Source organism: Anopheles arabiensis, chromosome 2 (genome assembly GCF_016920715.1).
Source record: "Anopheles arabiensis isolate DONGOLA chromosome 2, AaraD3, whole genome shotgun sequence".
Classification (NCBI taxonomy): domain Eukaryota; kingdom Metazoa; phylum Arthropoda; class Insecta; order Diptera; family Culicidae; genus Anopheles; species Anopheles arabiensis.
This window is the reverse complement of record NC_053517.1, coordinates 104152125-104172687: the sequence shown is the minus strand read 5'-3', so window position 1 is coordinate 104172687 and position 20563 is coordinate 104152125. Positions and strand designations below refer to the sequence as shown.

General features: G+C 46.2%; 1 protein-coding gene across 6 annotated transcripts in view; it reads right to left on the bottom strand.

Annotated features, from left to right (window-relative positions):
* LOC120898043 overlaps window positions 1–20563 on the bottom strand; it is an 84431-nt gene that overhangs the window by 39716 nt on the left and 24152 nt on the right. Inside the window, exon 1 of one of the 6 annotated variants that reach the window (XM_040303370.1) lies at window positions 8975–9306. The exons of the other annotated variants lie outside the window; for them this stretch is intronic. The gene's annotated coding sequence lies outside the window, so the exon portion shown is untranslated. Of the gene's footprint in view, window positions 1–8974; window positions 9307–20563 lie in introns of those variants that run through there. 6 annotated transcript variants of the gene reach the window in all.

Genomic DNA, 20563 nt, shown 5'->3' with positions numbered 1-20563 from the left:
ATAAGCTCATTTACTGGAATGATGCCACATCCTTGACTCTTTCGTATTCGAAGAGAATTTCATGGCACGCTTTATGGATAGCCTCCTGAGAAATTGCTATTGGATTTGTCCAAAAAAGTGTGCTATAGAGTCCAAATCCCATGACATTAAGTTCATTTCACGCAAGAAAGAGTCAATAAAGTGTCTCACAGCTATGAAAACTCCTGGAAAACCTTGTACAGTAATCAAAGTAAATTAGACTGTGGAGTTGACGATATACTCAACTCCAACACAATTACATTTAGCAGGAATATTATTAATGCATGGAAAGCATCCAGAATCTAGGGCTTTCTGGAAAATGCATATTGTAGATAAAGACAGCTGTTGAGAAATAACTCATACCATCGTTGCACTTAACCTTGGTATTGAACAAATTAAAAAGCTATGCTATGCTTCTCCAAGAATAGAGCCAATATATTAACCAGAGCATGTGCTCTGTCCGGTGCTTGGAGCACTGTTTCCGACCCCAGTAAATAGTCGTTGATGCACAGTGTATCCTCGCTATGCACATGTGTGTGTTTGTGAACCGTTCAACCCTCGCTCGACCGGTGTAATACCTCTTTAGTTATGATTGGCTTAACTGTAAGCCTCACTTGAGCTTGTTGGACGGTTGGGCATGACTTTCCGTCCAAGTCTTCGAACGACGCATCACGTACACGTTTGAAAAGGTGTGTGCAGTGTGTACGATTTTGAGCTAGCATGGAGTCGTTTTTGGCACGATTAATCTATCTTGGTATGGAATTTTCCGGTAAAGAAGGCAAGAGGGCCCATGGCTAGTCCAAAGCAACACTGTGTGTGTGTTGACGATAGAAAACCGACTGCCCAGCCCATCTTCAGTGAGTCATGGGAAGGCCACTTGTGATCGACAACGGGAAGGATGAATCGTTTCCTTCCCTGTGTTGTTGCCCAAGCTGCAGCTTACAAGCTGGGATGGGTTTGCTAATGAAGAGCACACTTTTCGGGGCGGGCACGACGAACGGTGTACCATTTACTTCAACTTCAACTGCAACGATAGGAGCATCGATTTTCCCTGTGTCGATCATTCGATGCGTTCGTGGGATGGATTGGCGTTGTAATAAGAGCCTAATTTCCTTCGTCACGCTCTGACACTTTGGGCACCTCTGTCTTGGCAGTGTGGCGTTTTGAGGGTGTTTGCACGGGTTATCGTTTGCTGTTGGCTACTGGCAGACGCAGCTGAAGGCCAATGAAGGACGCTTTCCTTATCGGGTTTACGGTGTGCGGTTACAAGACGATCATGGTATGTGAGCTTGGGTTCGAACAATAACACACATACTTGACGCGTTTGACAGATTATACATGGATTACGGCTCAAAAGTGTTGAATTTCAAGAATAGAAATAACGTTCAACTTTGCTTAATAGGGCGTATTATGTGAAAAGCTTAATGGAGAGACAAGTCACGATGATGCTGATGTTGAAAGGGAACAAGTTAAAACTGCTAACATTGATCGCAATCAGCACACAAACACACACACACACACATACACACACACACACACACACACACACACACACACACACACACACACACACACACACACACACACACACACACACACACACACACAAAGGGTGCAAACATGTAATCAATGTCCACGAATTAGAGCAACCACACTAAGGGGAGCACCAAACAGGCATTGGTGGCAAGAAGGAGAGGCAAAACCCTGTTCCGTCCTGTGGTACCCTACAACGTACGTACATTATCAGTGCAAACGCACCGTTTTCTATTGCGTATGCCATGCCAAGATAACTTCCCTCCCTTTTCTCCTATTTTCCCTCTTCCCAGCATGAAAAACGTCAATCAAAAAGCATCATTGCACAGGTTCGGCTCGATCCAATGGGAGAGAGCGTGTGTGGGGGGCGTGTGTTGTGCCTTCTTCCTTGGTTCAGCGAAGAAATGGGGGCATTGGTGAAGAATCGTGATCCGGATTGGCACCCCACTCAGGCTGGGCTGGGCACCTGTAGGCATTGATGCTGTCTATCATACGATCTGATTACGGGATCGGGAATGGGTTGGAGTGGGTTCGGCTTCGCCGGAAGGTACAATCATGCTTCTATGGGCAGAAAAAACTCAACAAAATGACGATGATGGTGGTGGTGGTGGTGGTGGATATCACATCTGTCGATCCGCTTTCCGATTCCGTCAAGTCCGTTGCTAGCGTTGGTGTGTTCTATCCATGGTACCAGAAACCAGGAACGCGTACAGCGCGTAAAGAAAAGGGCCGGCGGATAAGGCAAGCGAACAGGAAAGGAAACACGCACACAGACAAGAACGCACGTAAAGAGAGGGAAAAAGAAAGGTATGTGAATGGAAATTCATAAAGCGAACTTGACAATCATTCTTCATGTCGATCAAGATGAATTCAATTATTTTTTTTTCCCCGTATTCTGCGTTTCTACCAGTATCCGCCTTTTGCATTGAGCAGCCTCAGTGCATTTGCAAAGAGTTATTGAAGAGGTGAGGAGATTTATGCCGGGCTTCCCACCGTGAGAAAAGGGCATCATATTGATTTTACGCTGGAATGCATCTTGGTTTTTGCTCCGCTCCTCTCTAGCATCGCTCTATCGCTCCTTTCGCGTGGTGCATTCGTAAGCCTCGTACATTGATTATGGATTTCCAGCTGACTTTTCTAGCAACAGCAGTGTGTGTGAGTGTGTGATGTGGATGCAGGAATAGCAAGAGAGGATTTTTATGTAGATAGGGAAATGATACACTGTAAAAACGTATGCGCGTAACGGCCTTGAGTTGCAATGTACGTAGAGCTTTTCAACAAATGCTGTAAGAACCGAGCAGTTGGAAGGGTGAATTGAACCAAAAATGTAAAATCTATCATGCAATATAAATCATAAACGATTAATATTACTTTAATAATAATAACAGTGGATCCTCTTTAACGAAGACTTGAAATTGGAAGTAATACCTAGCTATTACGGTAATGCAATTTATCTGCATTTTATAATTCCATTTCCAAAATATAAGCTCCTCATGAGACTCTCTTAAAAGTCCCATTATAAAACATCTCCACAGCTCTGTTAGCTATCGTGAAACTTTGTCTGGATTTTGGAGTACTCCAGTCCAGCAAAACTGCAACTCCTGCTGCTCCGTCGTACCCTCAAGCTGTAACGGTTTGCAACACTACCATCCACTGAATATGAATGCATCATAACGAGCAGAAGTTGAAGTATCCATGGCGAAGCAGAAATTAACGCTCTTAGGAAAGATAAATAAATGAAACTTGTGGCGAGGAATGAAAGCTCCTCTTGAGGTACCATCATTCAGCCCCATGTACTACCATGGCTGTTGTGTGCAAGGTGCAACTTCTACTTCCAAAAATTACACACCACCATTTATGGTGTGGCCCTTTCGGCGACTTCGCCAACAATCCATATCGAATCGAAAAGCGTCGGACTCTTGTACGCTAGCAATTAGGTACACGCGACTTCCCCATGCATTAGTCTAGTGACAAACTTCGCCGAACTAACTTTGCTCCCGGAGAATCCTTCCGCACATTTTGGTGATAAGTAAAGCGAGACCTAGGAATATCTTCCTCTTCTTTTTTGTTTTGTAATCGCTACTCCCTCCACCCCAGCTTATCAGAAGCTGTACATCTTGAAGCAATTTGCATTTGTCACAATGGAAAACTGTTGCGCGAACTTGCGCTGGCCCTTCTTTCTCTCATTCTCCTCCTTTTGCACGGTGTAATACTTCCTTCCGAGAAGCCAGCTTTCTCCAAGTCCTTCACTTCACATCGGAGTATGGTCCCTCCTTTTTTTGACCTCTTCTTTGTATTTTATTCCAACACGGTCGGAACTCAATTTTGGTTCATTTCCTTATTTACATTTTATTACAACTGAAGGACGTTGAGTTGCGTTGCTCGTGTTGTGGTTCGTTGTTGTTCGTTGTTGTTTCGGCTTTTGTTTTACATTTCTTTTAATGCTTCAGTTTAATACTCTGTTGGTTAGTTGGTTTGTTGTTTTTTTACCCTTCTCAGTACCGTTTGTCTATTTCTCTCATTTTCTCTCACTGTTCCTCACGCTTCTGTATTTATTTTCACGCTCCGTAACATTGCTGATAGCTCAAAGCCCCTGTGAAAATTACTTTCGCTTTGGAAGGTGGAAGCGAAAGATTGTTACCATCTTCTAAGGCGATTGTTATTGGCACATTGTAAGCCGGGTTTTTTTGTTTGCTTTTGGTTTGCTCTAGAAACTTTGTTTCGCTTTCTTTTATCCCAACGATACGATCCCTTCCACTTCCTTGCTTGAGTTGCGCTTCGATCTGCGATCTGCGGGAGCATTTGAGAAAATTTAAAAGATTGTAATATTATGTTTCCCTCACACCTTTGTTTCCCCCCCCCCTGATAGTGTTTGCTTATCGCTGCTGCTTGTTTAATATCTTCCCTTGTCCTTATTCCACGGCCCTTTTTCTGCACCAGAGGAATATATGCAATAAGAAAGCGCTAGCTAGCGAAGCTTTGCTTTGTATGTCTTGCGAAGCTCGAGCGCATAATGCCGCGCGGATGCGGAGAAGGTGAATGTTTTCCCATTTCTCCAGCATGCCATGAGAGTGGCCTTGCGCGACTGGACACCACCATCATGCGATTGGGAAGAAGAAGAAGAAGAAGAAGAAGAAGCAGAAACGAGAGCAGTTATTTCGCTGAAACTATCCATAAAGATCGCCAGCGGGAGATATCCTGGCTGGAAGGAAATAAAATGATGTCCCTACCACCACTGGCGCCATCTCAGTGTTCGGACCTCAGAAACGCATGGTCTATTCGTAACCATCGTTGCCGTTTGAGGGGGTGGTACTATCGGGTGGGATCTTCTACCCAATAGCCCTGCGGAGTAAAGCATCCGTAATCCACTACTAGCAATAAATGGGTGTGTGTGTGTGTTGGCAATTTCGCCACCCGTTTTCATTTCATTCAGCTTGATTCCATCTTCCAGCCAGTGTTACTTACTGGGGACACCGTTTTCGTTGTGTTGTTTCCCGAATCCCGTCTAGTGGAGCAAGCACTCGCGCTTTCTTCAACGCGGCTCGCATCCTAGAGCAGTACAGGATGAGTCCGTTTGGTATGTTTGGAATTCGTTCCATTCCGTACCGTTACACCCGTTGGCATCGGGATGACCATTTACGTAGCAGAAGATTAATAAACGACACAAGATGGCAATTTTCCAGAGTTACTGGTTGATTAAAAGATACCGGGAAAGGGGCAGAATGCTGCAGCGCACAGGCACATTGGAGCATTCTTTCTTCGGTCGGAAACGATTAGAATTTGCTGTTTAAATTTCATCCTCATACTGTGCAATGGATGGATGTAAGCCTTTTGTATGTCTTGAATGGAAGGTTATCGGAATTCCCGTACCAGAGCGTCCGCCTGTTAATGACTTTAATCGCAAATGGACTAAGTGCTTCGAAGATGTATGTGCATCTTAGGCTGACAGTGTCTCCTTTACAAATGTTTGTTCCATGTTTTGTTCCACTTTTGCGCACAAAATTGGTTTGCGTAACAGGTTGAATTTGTAGGTAGGCTTGCCTGAAATTAGACCTGTCCCCTGTCCCCCATCTACCTCTGTCGTTTGGCTATTTCAGTTCTTTTTGCTTGAGTCTTTTAAATCCATCCCTAACGGCCTTGTGCGAAGTTTCCTGCACTGGAGGAGAGGCCAAATCTCTCTCTCTCTCTCTTTACAGATAAAACCAATAAAAGAAGATCTAATCATAGTCGGGCGAATAAATAGACGTCAACAAACGAGCTTGAACGCAACGGGAGGAGGGGTCAGCAATGGAAGCCTGCATTATTGTCCACGGCGCAACAGCCAAATGGTTGGAGGCGGTTAGACGAAAAGGAACATTGAGAACATTTTCAATCAAGATCCAATCCGATTTTTCGTATTGGTGCAATGCAACAAAACATACAAAAAAACTGTAAAAAAGACACTTTTATCCCTGGTCCTGGCGGTCAGAGCCTGCATGTGTGAACTCCATTCAGGGTTCTAGGATCTTTCAGTAAATCTCTTTCCCTTTTTGCTTGGCAAACCTCTTGAGAGGTCGACCGAGCTTGAACGAGACGGCGCAAACAGAACGTGGAATCGTACACTATCCTCCTCTTCGATATGACACTTGGGTGGGGGAGGAGTGAGAAAATTGCTATTGCGCTGGTAGAGCTTCTCGGACCACTTGGGGGGAGGGTTTTTCCGCAAAAGCATAACAATCGGCTGTTGACAGAGTGTTGTGTTGCGCCTCTGCGAAGTAGCAGGGAAGGTGTCGTTGTCGGATCGTATCATCAACAATAATAACAACAGCAGCATAACAAACGGGTAGTTTGAGTGCAGAAAAACAGACATAGAGAGAGAGCGAGCGTGGGTCTGCATCTGCACAGGAAGTGGTAACACACTACGCAAACAATACGCAACGCCGCCGTCGCCGCCACACGCAACTGGCGCAGCTGCGATGAATCGATTCCGCAACCGTATCGTCCACTTGGCGGCGTAGAGGCGTGTGTCTTGTGCAGGATGCGCCCAGAAAGATCCGAGATGGCTGTGGAAGGATCTTCCTTCCATTCTTACCCCTGCTCAAAGCTCACGCAATGGAAAGTAAATAAATAATCTGTTTCTTGGGTCGATGGCGGTGAAAGTGCTTCCAGTGATAAGATACATCCATAAACACCGGCCACGCACACCGATGGGGCTAATGCGCCTTTCTTGGTTATGGATATTCAAACACTCCATTCAAACCACCCCGGTGGGGCCGGTGTTTTGATATTCGATGTGTCGAAGGAGAGGAGTAGCAAAAAAAAAAAACAACAACAACAACAGGGCTTTACAATCTCCTTACCGATCTGCACACAGTGGCACACTAGTAGGCGACGAACGGTACGGTTGCTGTGGCGGTAGAAACCTATGGCGAAGCTTCTGTTGCCACTTACGATTGATTGGCACTTCGTTTCCGTTGGTTACGATCGAAGACAGAGGCTGTATGCCCTGTATTGTATGCTGTTGTTGTGTCCATTGGCAGATGTGTCTTGTGTAATACACTACGCGGCCAGGATTTGACTGAAGAACAAAACTTGTGTAAACAATCTTCGCTCAGGGCGCGCCTTCTCTCGGTATCTCTTTCTCAGTCGATCGAAGTGAGAAAGCGAACGCTTGTTCGATCTCAAGATCTGCTTTCCACGGTAACTGGAAGCGCTAGTTAAATTATGCTGATCTGCTGTAAGCTCTTTGTACAACGGTTGGGGGTGGGGAAAGCGGCACGAAGCGATACAGGATTTATGGTGAAAATTGAAAGCCAGCAACCGTGGTGTGCATCGTTCCCAGAGCATGGGGACCATCACCGGATTCACACGCTTTGCAGCTGGTAGGACTGTGCCGGGGTGACGAAATGGAAGGAAGCTGGACGGCACACGTTAGCACACAACCCCCATCACGAATTCTCACCGAATCCGAATGTAATTGGAATCGAATTGGGCGGTTGCGAGCGGTATGGTAGGGCATTGTTTGCGTGTAAATTTGTTTAGCTTAACCGGCCGACCAGGGTGGTTCCTGCGCGCAATGGCCCGCTCGGGGACAGCACTGGCGTCCGTAGACCGAAGGGCGTCCTGTTTTTAATCTAAGTTGAGTAAATGGCACTCTGCGTGTCGATTGGAATTCAATTAATGTTATTGGCAAATGGGTTCCCCACGAAGTGTGGTACCTTCCTTGGAAGTAATATAAATTGATTAACAAAAAAGCTCACACTTGGCTTGGGGCATCTAGGAAATTAAAATGTTTTGCAAAGTGTTTATAAAACAAATAGAAAAGGACCGAATTATAAACCACTTCCTTATGCTGCTTAAGATTGCATAGTTTTTTTTTTATTAAATATAGGTTTATACTTTCACATTATGCAAGGATTTTAAACGTACTTAACATGATCATCAAGATAGCTGTCTCACAAGAATGTCAAATATATAAATTGAAACCATCCACAATTCCCGCTCAAACTGTTCAAATGACACCCATAATCTACAGTTCGAAGTTACCATTTTCCCCCGTATCGTTATGACAATTGTGTCACGTCAGAGATTTCCCGATAGTGTCAATCGGGAAACTGGGGAAACTCCACGACCTGTCGGTGGAACTATTTCCGCAATCGACCTTATCTAGCTCCCTTCACTCCGGATACTTCGGTGCGCTTGGAGCGCGTTCCTAAAGCACGGTCCGTGCAGATAATGCCAAGAACCCATTTGCTGAACGTATTAGCGTGGGGCCAGACAATCTTATCATCGATGTGTGGCCCTTTTCTGAGGCGAGAAAAGTCATCCGAAATGTCGAAACGGTGCGCCGGTCAGGTTTATCGTCACATACAATCAGTGTCAGTGCGCAGTGCCATGTGTCCAACAGCCCAGGCGGCTGGGTGTGGGTGCTGAAATTATGCTGGTCAAAGTTATTTTTCTCGCCCTCGCGCTGGGGTGTCCATCATTGGGTATTGGGGTTTTTTTTTGTTACTGTGTGGCCCGTTGGCGAGATAGTAGTAGCAATGGTGGGTGCTTCTTTGTACTGAGGATTGAAATAATTTCATGCCAGCACACACTGTGCGATAATGAAGGTCCTACTCCCCTCCCGCTCGTTAGTTCAATAAAAAGGCACTCCAGAAATATGCTCACAGTCACCAGCGATCATCAATTGAATCCCGGGAAAAGGCAACACTTTCCGCTTACCCAAACCGGTGGCTCCCCATCGGTAGGAGGTTGTGCCTTTTTATGCCTTGGATGCGACGCAAAGCAATTTATTGAATATATTCAATCATAAAATGATAAATAGGCCAACGGGCAACCATGGGAATATACGGTGGCGGTGGCGAACAGGAGTTTTCACGAGTTTCCCGCACCAGTAGGCGGCGTTCGTTGTTTGGGGAAAAAAAGTAGAAGCAAAACTTACCAACAGACCTCAGAACACACATCAATCGTCAATCATGCTGCGTGCACGGTTATTTCGTTTTATTTCGTCGCTCCTCCTCCGGCTGCGTTCACGGGGTGTTTATGTCGCGTGCACATCACTATTTTCTGCAGCAGGAGACCGGGGGCTGCCCGCCTTATCACCGTCGGCAGCCCCTTTTTGACGTACCGGCAACAACACGCAAAGGTTTATGCTGATTTCACCGCAAGGACACAGCTTCGAGATGTGGGTGTGGTGTTTGCCTTGTGTGTACTTATTTCCGGTATCCGCACGCAGGAAGTCGCACGGTTGACGTCGCTCGATGATGTGTGCGATGGCACGGATTGGTGGAAGCGAAACAGGAAACGAAGTCAATACACTACCCCAAACGCAACAGCGCCTACTTGCGCCACTATGCTGGCTGGCACCGCGGTAATGATGCTGATGGATTTCTTGGTTGCCATCCCGTGCAACGGTTGACAAGTGACGTTAGTAGATCATAAAGCATGCGTTGATGCCGTTTTTTGTTGTTGTTTGTTGCTAGCCATCGAACACACACACACACGTATTCGTTGAAGTGGAACATTTTTTCTTCCTCTCACCATTCAAATACACTAGTTGGCACGAGTAATCAAGTGAGAGGAAATCGATTTACAATAATATTATTCCACGATAACGAATAAAACGAACGGAGTTTTAAGTGTGTGCTAACGGGCGTGTACAAGCAGCCCGCATTCGGTGTCAAGCAATTCCCGAAGAAGTAGTCACCCCGTAGAAGAACCAACATCCGGAAACGGGTAATGTATTGAAAAAGGGAATCCCATTCGAGAAGCGATTCGCTTTGGAATTCGATGGCATTTATCAGTTTATTAGCCCCGCGCGCTCGAGATGCTCGTCGTTATGACATTCGTGTGGCAATATCGCAGACCATTGCTAGCTCCAATGCCCCTGCCTGTTGGGAGCTGGATCCGTTCGGTCTTCACGCTTCACCAGACACGGTGGAAAAGCAACAAAAAAAAGGCTTCCATTTCGCGATACAACAGGAAGCAAGGCTCGATGGAGTTTCGAAGGATCTTCCAAGGGAGGCCTCGTTCCTTGGAAGTTAAGCAACTGACTTGAGGGCGATGCGAAAACCCTACCAACCCTATTCAACGGAGTCAAACAGAGCTCAGTCAGCTAGCATTCAGTCGAATGCTAGAAATTGGTTCGAGAGAATTAGAAAAGTTTTGCCCATTTTGAAAAGGGTACCAATTTGGTGCGCTTGATTTGCTTTTTCGCCCGTCCCGTGCGCTATTTCCCCCCTATAATATCACTCGACTAAGGATGTGTTTATGAGATGCTGTGTGAGTGTGTATGTGCTTGTGTTGGTGGATGCAGAGGTGGGCTGGTGATTGCGATCGAGAAGACGATTGGGAGAAAACCTTTGGAGGGGCGCATGTTTGGGGAAATATGTTTGCATTTGCCTTCAGTTCCACCTTCTAGTAGGTCTAGGTCTAGCGCTACAGGCTGTCGTGAGTGTGTGTGTGCCAGATCTAGTGACATTTCGGGTCGGGCGTTTGACAGTATGAAAAAGGTTCCCCGAAAATTCCCCAAACAGTCGTGCCCCGGTGTGAAAAGAGAAGCTGCTATTATCCCCGCCGGACTTACTGGTGCGGCGGAGGGCCTGGGTGGGCCCCGGGTTTGCAAATCGGGAACATTTTCACGGACGTTTTTCTCCGCAGTTCCGGGCTTAGTGGAAGGGAGTTCCCGTTTGCGATTGCGTTTATAGAAAAGGGATAACTTTATTTGGTTGGCCGAGCTGGTGTGCTATTGTTGTTGTGAGCGTAAAATTAGTGAACTGTGTGAAAATTTGCTGATAAATGTCATCAACAGGCTGATAAAAATTCCATTCAGAGAGGGAATGCAGCGGTAGAAGTGGGTGGAGCTTTCAATCTGGGAGGAGTTTTTAAAGTCGGAAAAATACGAAAAGTTCGTGATGTTTTTCGCACGACACAGGACGGGTCGTGTGTGTGTGTGTACTGGTTGAAGCATCCAGATTGAATTGAAAAATAGGAAAATAGAGATTTTGGTTGAGGGTTTTATTGCTTCACCCAGAGTTGTGATAAGCTGATGTTTTGAAGCTAATGATTTGATTTCAATTATGTTATGATTTTCGTTGAAGAAACTGAATGAAGGATTGATTTTGACATGTTCTTATCATTGCTTTTTAATTCATTATCTTAAGCTGTAAAGTCGCAGTAAAAAGTATTTCAAACTTAACAGTTGGGCATTGCTGATAATGCGAAGCTTCTCAATGGCGCTATATTTCACGAAGAACGCCTAAAACTATGCAACCAGTTTGACATTAGCTGCTTAATATAAATCATTGTAGTAACGATTAAAGCACTATTGTACGAAAGATCGATTTTTGCTAAGTTTGTACTTATTAAACAGCCTTTATATGATATTTTAATCGATATCATATATGATATTTACCCCTTTATATGATATTTTAATCGATATCATCATGCTTGCGTTAATACACCTGCGCGTTTTCTAGAGTTTTAGGTTGTTAATTATTACTATTCAATCAACATCATTAACTGTCTGCTCTCTGTGTTTACGGTATTTCAATACAACAGCTTTTTTTGTATCATGTAACAGCTGTGCTTTCAATCCTGCTGTCTATCACTCCCTCAACGCCTCCACTCAGCATCAATTCATCATTCCTCATGACGATCATGAATGTAAAAGCTTGAAACGTAACTCGTGCAACTGTTTTGAAATACAAAATTTTGAAATGTAAAAAATAGAAAAACCAGACTTATAATAGCTTTCCAATTTTGATAAAAGCACCGATAGTGAATCGATATGGTTCTACCGGGCGAATCGTGGCAGATGATTAAAGTGTACTACTACACATTGTCCTCGAAACCTTGCAATCGGGAATTTCCCATTATGAGTGAGCTCTATTTTTAATCGTACCGAACGGCTGCTCTCCTTGCCTATCGTTCCCAGTTCCCGTCCCACGCTGTGGGCTGCTGTTGCTTCAGAGCAATTGATTACCATTCCATTACGCAAAGGGCGTCTTGCCTATGTCCGTGTCTCCTGCCTTGTCCCAAGTGCATGTGTACAGGTGGAACCCGAACCGATCCGATGCAGGTATTGCGCCGGGAGGCATACCGGAAAGCATAAATGGAATGACTTTTTAAAGGTACGCTCCTCGTTGGGCCGTTGGGCGCCAGCCCGTCTAATGTTTGGAGCATTCGATGGGAAAGCGAGACACGTTCCAACAAAGCGGGAATGCAGAAAGCAAGAAGAAGGATGAAATCGGCATGTAAATGAAGCACAAACAACAGCCCTCCCACCAATGATCGATGTAAGGATTGTAAGGAAATACTTTAGTCGCTTTGCCGTCCCAGAACGGCTCCGAGTTCCCGAGTGAAGGAGGGTGGAATTGCATAAATTCATTATCACATGTTTGTGAAACAATGCAACAATGATTCAGTTTAGCAAGTGTCTGGATCTGAAGTTTTGCCCGCTTTGTGCGAGATCGAACATGGGTCGAATAGAACGAAAGCTCTCTGTGCTCTATTCCAGACCGGAGTGACCGGCGTTTAGTTTTCAACGTTTGGTAATCAGGCATTGAAAACCCTTCTCACAGCCAGACAGGGCTTCTATGTGTGTGCGTGTGCCTATGTGTGTGCGTGTGCCTATGTGTTCTCTCATGGCATCATACCACTCCCTATCATAGCACTGCTAATTATGCGTTTGTTTTGATTTGTAAATAAAAGCTTATTAATTTGTGACCCCCGAGTCGATGTTCACGCTCGCTCCAAGGCCTGATTGGACGTGCACGGTTGTGTGCTGTCCCTGGCCCGTTGGTGGTGGTGTTCGCTCTAATCAACCGACATTTCTTCATGTTAGCTTTAATCAATTCACAGTGTGTGATAATTACTCTGATTGTTTTGCATTCTGTGTACGGGGTGCCGAGCGCCCGACCACATGGATGCGCCATGTGCTGCAATCTACTTTGCCAGCAGCACGTTCGGTGGATAGTGGATGGTAGCAAGCAATGCCGGATCGGTTCAATATCGTTACAGTGCGGTACACAACAACGATTGGACCGAGAGACGCCAACATTCGACCGATGAATTAGTGTTTGTTGGCATTTGTTTTTTTTTCTCCCCACCCTGGAGCTTCCCACTTCGGTCAATGTCTGCGAACCATGCGAAGCGTATGATTACCCACACAACTTGCGCACTGCACTGCTGTACCGTTACAGCGTAAAAGTTACAGCTTCAGTTCTTACATCTTTTCCCAGTAGGGGGGCCCTACGGGGAGTTGTGTTGGTCAAATCGGGCTCTTCTGTTGCCACTAATGTTACACACTGCTGCAGTTCCCGTGCCGGGTCGTTGCAGTCGCTGCATGCTTTTGCAATTTAAACGAAACACAAGTAAACTGTCCCTCGCTCTGTGTGTGTGTGTGTGTGTTTATGGGATTCGGGGCACTTCACCCGCCGGACACTGCAGTTATTGCATTTGCTATTGCGACTATTGATTTTCAATGTGTGCGGGCATGTCTGGAAGAGGTCCATGAAGCTTGATTGCCCGGGCGCTTGGGCCACTACAATTTCCCTACAGGCTCGCGTGACCTTTAGCTTCCCCCCCCCATTTGGACGACCCCTCGGACGTGTTGGTTTAGCCCGTTCGGGTGGCGCGCGCGCGCCCCACACATATGACATTAACGGGACGGAATCCTGCACGGCATTTGTGTGTGTGTGTGTGCTGGGTCAGTACGGTTCGGTGGAATTCTGATTGCAACTGGGACGAACCACTGCTGCTGGGACGTGTGTTGCGTTGGGAATGAAAAATCAAATCATAGAACACAAACAAAACCGAACCACCGCTTCCATTTCTAACACCCCCTGACCGCCCCTGTAAAGAGGGAGTAGGGGTGGAAGCGAGTGGCGTGAATGATAATGAAGATAATCAATGCTGTATTCTTCACCGGACCGGTGGCGAGTTGGTGATGGTTGGTGAGTGAAATAAAAATCACAGCGTGCTGTTCGATGTTGACGTGAAGCGCGCTTAGAAGCACTGTCCATCATGGCAGCTTCTTCGCGTCCATCCATCCATTCATACTGTCGCCCGCCGCTGGTTTCAATTCGCTTCAATCAAGCTGAATAAAGTTTTGATGCGTTACCGTTCGGGTGCGTTTAATTGTCGGGAGTATTACGCTGCTACACTAGCACGTGCCATTGAATGACACCTCCTGTCTGTTTCCTTTCCCGTTCTCTGCTCTCCCAAAAAAGGGTTCATTAATTGAGGGGCCTGATGCATTTTGAATACGATTTGATCGCAACATTCAATTGTACAAATCCCGGTGACCCACGAGCAGCAAACTTGGGTGCAATTTGTAAAGCTCTGTCCACCGGCACTGCTACTACTACTACTACTACTGCCTTCCCCCTTCAAATGGTAAGCCTTTCCAGTGCCGATGCTGTGGCAGGACACCTACGGGGCCACGCCACTTAACTCTCCGCGGCATCCATTAGGTGGCGCAACGGGTGAAGAGCACAGATGCAGCCAATTAGAAGATATTTTGCATAACAATTGAATCGGTAATGAATATTAGCTTGCGGGTTTGAAGTACACGAATTGGCAATTTCGGGGTCGCGCCTTTACCCCGAAGTTAAGGGGAGAACGGGGCTGTGCGCCCATTAACCGATACCGCTAATAGGCAGACGCATTGACGTTTCGATTGAGGTCCGATTAAGTGTGGCTGTGCTGCTACACTAATCGGAAGTGGGCTTTGGGATTGATGTTAGAATCGGTGCGAGTGCTCTGAGTGAGTGTGTGTGTGTGTGAGTGTGTGTGTGTGTGAGCGTGAGGCTTCTTCTTGTTAAATGCTCTCTCCGGTAATAGAACACCCTACTGTGATGCTATTGATTTTTGTATCATTTATATCATATCATTTATTTTAGCTGCGTTTGGCTGGCTTCAAATTACCCACGGGATCACGGGTTTGCGTACAAACAATGCGCGATTGATGGTGTTGCTTCCAGCGATGTTAATTAGAAGCGCAATGAGAGTATGAAGGGGAAACGGGTAGCCAACCCCGTAGGTGTTAAGTGGCGTTTAACCAAAGTGCACGCGTTGAGTATACTATTTAGGGCAAACTCTCGGTATCGGTTTACTAGCAAAACGGTATCATGTCGCTCGTTGGTAAATACAATTCACAGCCAGACAAATGTCAAAGTCTTTATGAACTCATTTGCTGAAATCAAAGGCGCAGCTTCGATTGCATACTTGAGCTACTTTACATATCTGTGAAACTCAATGCGATTACTTACGCTGTTCATCAGCAAATGATCCACTTCAATGTCGGTCCCGCGATGTACTAGAATCAGTTCGGAGTGCTCTGCTAACAACTTTTAATTGTGTCAGTGAACAAAAACAGCTTGAGCGAAAGCTTGATTTCATCGTGTTGTTCGCCACAACAAATCGTTTCGGTTTCGCCACGCCTGTTTTAGTCCCTTGTTTCGCCCAATCAAAACGATTCTTGGGTAAAGAACTGGGGAAAGGAGTAGAAATACTAGCCTACTACGATGCGTGCGTAATTAAATCAAAGACTGCCGGTCGGGGGGATATTTGTTTACACAATATTGCCCTCTTGGGTGCCACTTTAAGGTTGTTGTTATGATACGGACCAAGGAGCTACTGTCCTACACAATCCCCACTCCTGCTTGGAGCCATGGAACTCAATTACTTTCAAAATGTGATGACGGCAGCGACGACGACGGCATCATCAGTCATCGATCAAATTACGCATCCGCTTGTATGCGTCACGGTTCCGTGTTGTTCTGAAGAATGGATGCGTCGTCCTGCCGGTACTGGCAGGGAAGGATCCTATTACACACGGCGTTAAGCCTCTGTGTCTGTGAGTGCAGACAGAATCATGACAGCGCGCAATATGTTTATTTAGTACAGCAAGAGAGGGCACCGGGAGTGCAGACCTTTGGGTTTTGGGATGCTTTCCCACATTGCCAGCTTGCGGGCGAAAGTGTGCCAGCTATTCAGCATACTTCTTTTCGGAAGTGTAAGCTGAGAGTAACAAGGATTCTTACGTTTCATTCGCCCCCTGACACGATCAACTGTCGGGTGAGTGTGCGGGTGTTGAAAAGGGCGTCAAATGTTGATGGGTTTAACACGGCCAAAGGGGACGATGGGTTGATGCTGTTGCTGCTGTTCCGCGTTAAGCCGTGCAGGCAAAATGGAGAACATGGCTATGGAATGGAGGAGCAGGTGGCATGGGCGGTGGGTCTTCTTAGGGCGGTTTGCAAACGGGGTTCTCAAGCTTTGGTCGCGGCGCGTCCTGTGTATCGGTTGTGGGTCGTCGAATGCGGCATCTTCCGGATGATAAATATACTGGCCATGATTAGCTCGTTCTAGTTTTGCCTGTCCGTTTCCTTATTTTGCTGCGAAAGTGCGCTTTTGATGGAACTTAAAATAGAGCCCGGAGGACCATTGCCGTGGTAATGTGTGCACCGTAACGCCGGCAAAAAGACTTCGCTTGAGTTCGCGCGGATGATGGATGAGTGCCGTGCCCGGGCACGGGCATTCAATTCCAACGTCCTTGGACCGTTGGAAAGTGTCAGCGTGGAAAATGGAGAAGCGCAATCTAAACAGAGAGGGGGGGGGGGGGGAAATCAGGATATACAGATGGGAAGCAGCCCATCATTCGGGACGCTTTCTTGAGTTCATAAAAAGAACCATGCGCCTCTCGGAGGAGCGATAATGTGTTCACCGTAAACTAGGTGGACGATTTACTCGTCGTTTACCCCACAGTTCGTTGCATGTGTTCTTTGCCGTCGCTTGACACACGCTTGAGCAGAAGAAATCTCGTCAAAAAGGGTGACCTGTCAAGTGTGCCTTGATTTGCGTTTCCCTGGAATCTCTGGAGTTGTGCATCCATTTTTCAGCAAGCAGTCGGCGACAACCCCCACCTAGTGACACCGTACATGTCGTGTGAGTGTGTGCAGGTGTGTGTTTACTTAATGTGTTCTCACAAGTTCTTTCATTTTCACCCCGAGCAGCACTGCAACATGATAAATGTGTGCACTATCCTCCGATCGGTCACCTACGCGAGCAATCACGCTGAACAGGATGCTCCATTTCCCGGCGTGTGGAAATTTAATTCACACTTGAGCGATGGCGATACATGTTTTTGTTTTCCCTCTTGGAGGAATACACTGTCAACCGGTTCTTTTGGTGGGCGAGCTCCCCGGACATTTGGGTCACTGTTAGAAAACGAGAAATAAAGCTTCGATCGATGGACCAAATCTCCCCTTCTCCAATCGCGCTGCTTGTCCGTAATAGAGCATTATAATGATGACAGATTCTGTAACTCATTCAATTAAGACGCTTCCGCCACCAACTGGTGCGAAACGAAACTCTTCATCTGTTAGTTGTAGTACCTAGTCTCCTTCCCTAACCCATTTTACCTTTGGAAAGAGCCAGATTTGAATGAACGCTTGGTTTGATTGATGATGACGGTGTTGCTCACTCTCTCTCTCTTCTTCCCAGTACCTTTCTAGGGTCTGATGTTTTGCTTTTTCAGTAGCAGTGCCAACGCCCTCCCGGAGCGGCCACGCGCCAAATACACATACACACACTGGGCAGCTTCCTGATTTTGTTGCGACCATCACCACCAACACCGTTTGGTGAAAATGAAGATTTATATGATTCTTCGAAGCGACGCCCGGTCAACCGGCGATTGTTCGGTTGCTAGGGGTAACCACACACAGCGTGCTGCCATGCTGCTCCCTTTTTCCCGCGCGCAAGATGGATGATGGGTGTCGCCTTATTTTCGAGCAGCTTGCTTAGTTGTTGTTGTTGTTGTTTTCCCGCAAGCAGATTATTTCCTTGGACAGGCGTACGCTAGAGCGCGCGCGCACGTGCTCGTGCTGACAAAAGTAATATTAAACTGGTTGTTGGTTTTTTTCACTCTCGACCCTCTTTTCCGGGCTTAGATATGTACTCCTTCAGAAGTGGGGTGCACTTTTTTCCGGGAATGATTTATCGCTCACCCTGGCAAAAACGTAAAGCAGCAGCAAAAACAGCCCCACAACACACGGTAATAGAGACGAAGCGGAAAGGTGCAGGGGTTTTTTTCCTCTATTCAAAAGTGTACTGGTGCTTCTGTTTTGAACTTTTCAAAATGGTGAAATATAATGCCGGAGTACAGCCGAACCGGAGTACAAAAAAACCGAAGGCCGATTGATATCGAACGAAGCGCACGGAGGAGCCCTAAATTGCCCGCCTCACACTTGCCATGTCGATACCAATATTCTCATTACCGGTCGGTTTTCCGACGAGGAAGACTAAAGTGGAAGCGATGCCCCGAAGCAAAGTTAGGTCAGTATTACGTTACATACCGTGGGGTTTTTGGGGTTGGTTGCTTTGCACTTTTGCACCACACCGGGTTTCGTCCGGATAGTAGCACAAGTAGGGAAGGTGCGGGACATGAAAATTCAGAGGATCGGATTTAATCGGAAAGGTGTTTCAATCAAGAAAAGCCTTCCAAGAATAGATAAAAAGGGATTGGTTGCTTACAAATCTAGTAAAAAAAAGGGAGAAGGACATAAAAAATTGGGAGGAATGGAAAGACACAGCATTTTCTATGATTTGAGCTATGGCGTTTTTCCTTCGTTCTTTCGTTATGTGCATTACTTCTACTTTGTCAACATTCGCATACCATTCGCATACCATCATCATCATCGTCGTCGTCGATCCTTCTGGGATCGGAAACGATAAAGAATAACGACAGTGTCGGGTTTGAGGGACATATTGCTTAAGAAACCCTTGCCTGGCTAGATTGTCCCCGGTCGGCTGCAATCGATCCTGGTGAGTGGTAATGGTGGGTCCCCATGCCGAGCCAAAGAAGTGTCATTTGAGAGTAGTGTTGTTGTGTTCGGGGTTTGCTGCTGCCGTTTGTATTGTTCCCTCGGAGAGCAATCCTTTCTGTGGTTACGTTACAGCTCTCATTGGTGGTTGGCGTAGAACGATGCGATAAAGCCTTTCAAACCGAAAAGAAAAACTCCCATTCAATGGTTGTGGAAAGTGGATGTAAAAAAAACAAAGTGTACAGAATAAAAGTAAAAAAATATATAAACAAAATTTGGCAGCAAAGTAAAACGGAGGAATAACGAAAAAAAGGTCAAGTTTGAATGGAGAAATTCCACCAAGAGGCAAGACTCGTTCGCATGCCTGGAAAAAAGGATTGCCTTTCCGAAAAGCAAAAGTAGTACAAAACAAAAGAGAACACCACCGACCAACGGCGGGTAGCGATAAAATATGGACGAAAGAATCCAATCTGAGATTACGAGGGCTGCGAGGCGGGAAGGAAAAAATCATTTTCCTTCCCCGGTAACGGGTGAGGTTACAAATGAATATCTTCTGACTTTCTTCAATTCTTGGACGCTTCATTGCCGCAATCAAACGGTAGCAGTCCTGGGGGAAGCAAAATGGGGGAGACAGCAAACCGTTCCGGTGCCGTGTCCATCTTGGAAATGAGCGGGGGAAAAACTAGAACCCCGTGTACCTTATGCTTCCTGCGCTTGAAGCAAAAAAGTCGGATGGAAAAATCGGTGTTTGAAGAAATTATGATCAGAAGGTTCAGATTTAGCACTGGTGTATTGTCCCCCGGAGCAGACAAATCAGTTTCCTTCGTAAAACAGAAGTAAAATAACACCACAAAAAATACTAAAAAAAAAGGTTTATACATGCTGGGGAAAAGAAAAGGCTGCTCGAAAACCTTTCCATGGGCGCTACACAGCGCAAAAGCTAGCCAAAAAGGTGTGTTTGCGATCGACGATTGGGTTCTCGCTCCCCATCTTGCCCATCCGATCCACTTGATTAGGAGCAGACGCTTTCGCTTTCGGGACGGTGATGGTGGTGGTCGAGATTGCGAAACCATTGTGATACGTTATCCCAAAATCGTTGTGCCCGCCACCTCCTCCAAAGGGGTCCGAATGTTTAACATGCAATAAATATGTGAAACATCTGTCCCACGAATCTGCCGAGTTTGGGGGCAAGCGGTACAGAGATGCTGCAGCAGCGGTGTCGTGTGTCGTGTAGCCGGAGAAAACGGCTATTTTATTACATGCCGATGACATGTGGTCTCGCATGAAAGCGTTTGATTGAAGAAGCACCAAACTGGCTGGTGGGTGGGTTTTCCTATGTTAAATTACACCTCAAAGTAGGAATGTCAATGAGTGGGATTTTTTGTGTGTGCTATAGCTTCAACATAACTGCACATTTCAATAGGAGGGAACGTTAGAAGCAGTGTGCGTACATTGGAAAGCTTCGCGTAAGCTTGTCCGCATTGCCTGGCAGCTCCAGCGTAACGGGTTGTGTAAACCTTCGTCAAAATATCTTTATCCTTATCCTACAGATGTCCCATACCCAAAAGTCCCGTGCCAAAAAGTCAACCGTAAAGTGCGGGTTAATTTTAAATCGAAAGTTTTCTCCCACTCCCCGCCACCGTTTACGAAAGATACGGGTTTTGACAAAGGTTATCGATTGTCGAAAGTTTCGTCTGAGGGTGGAG